Consider the following 1,037-nt stretch of genomic DNA (forward strand, 5'->3'; position numbering starts at 1 on the left):
ATCGAGCCGTTGACTGCAACTCTGTGAGTGCGACCATCCAGCCAATTCCTTACCCACTGAGTGGTCGATCCATCAATCCATGTCTCTTCAATTTAGCGACAAGTGTGTCGTGCGGGACAGTGTCAAATGCTTTGCACAAGTCCAGGCAGCAGCCTGCTGGCAGGCTGTCAGCAGGGAGAGAGTGAAGGAGTCTGCATTGCCCCATCAAGCCTGGGTGTGCGGATGAACTGGGAGATGCTGCCTTGCCTGTAGCAGCATGCCACCAGCTGTGGTGAGGCCTGACTCTCACCCCAAGCCATCAGCCCTGCAAAAACTTCGTCCACTAAATTGTTTTCCCTATCATTTCTTTGTCCTTTCATTCATTATGCTGATAACTTCTGAGATGAGTCCAAAAAAGCAAGTAGCTGCTGTAGAGCAGCTCTTTGAACAGATCAGGAGAGTGCTGCATTTTAAAAACCAGGGCTGCTTAGTTTTTTCTATAATTTTTTATGGCCAAAACCATCTGAAAAGAATGGGGGCAGTAGCAAGTTGATAGTAAAAATTGCCTGTTAATTTATGGTCAATGACACCTGCATTTGGAGATCGTAAGTAAACAGCATGTGTATCAGCAGACCATTTAATTCTGTTCTCCAAACTGATGTGCTACTTTTGTTGAACGTTTGTAATTCCAAGGGCCACTCTACTTCTGAGGGATGAGAAAAAGCAGGTAGAGTCAAAAGACACAAAACCAGTCAGAATGGGTCATATTAAAGGAGCAGGCACATGGCATTCACGTCACCAACACCCTCCCTCTCATTGCTCTTCTACCCTTTTCATGTGGTGAGATGGGGACACAAAACTCATTCTGGCAGAACCTTTTTTGGATATGAGCTCATAGAGTCTACAGAGCCACAGGACACAGTAAATGCACAAAAAAATGCCCATCTAGAAGAGCTAGGAAAACTCACATGGAGCCTTGAAGTATTTGAGATAGGGCCTCTCTCCTTCCCTTTTTATGCATGCAAGCCAAGACACACAGCCCTAAATGTGAGAACACA

At 45.6% G+C, this 1,037-nt stretch overlaps 1 protein-coding gene across 1 annotated transcript in view; it reads right to left on the minus strand.

The window, feature by feature from the left end:
* Positions 1 to 1,037, minus strand: part of SLC2A12 (solute carrier family 2 (facilitated glucose transporter), member 12) — a 34,754-nt gene that overhangs the window by 3,699 nt on the left and 30,018 nt on the right. The window lies entirely within an intron of this gene.

Source organism: Pygoscelis adeliae, unplaced genomic scaffold (genome assembly GCF_000699105.1).
Source record: "Pygoscelis adeliae isolate BGI_AS28 unplaced genomic scaffold, ASM69910v1 Scaffold172, whole genome shotgun sequence".
Lineage (NCBI taxonomy): Eukaryota > Metazoa > Chordata > Aves > Sphenisciformes > Spheniscidae > Pygoscelis > Pygoscelis adeliae.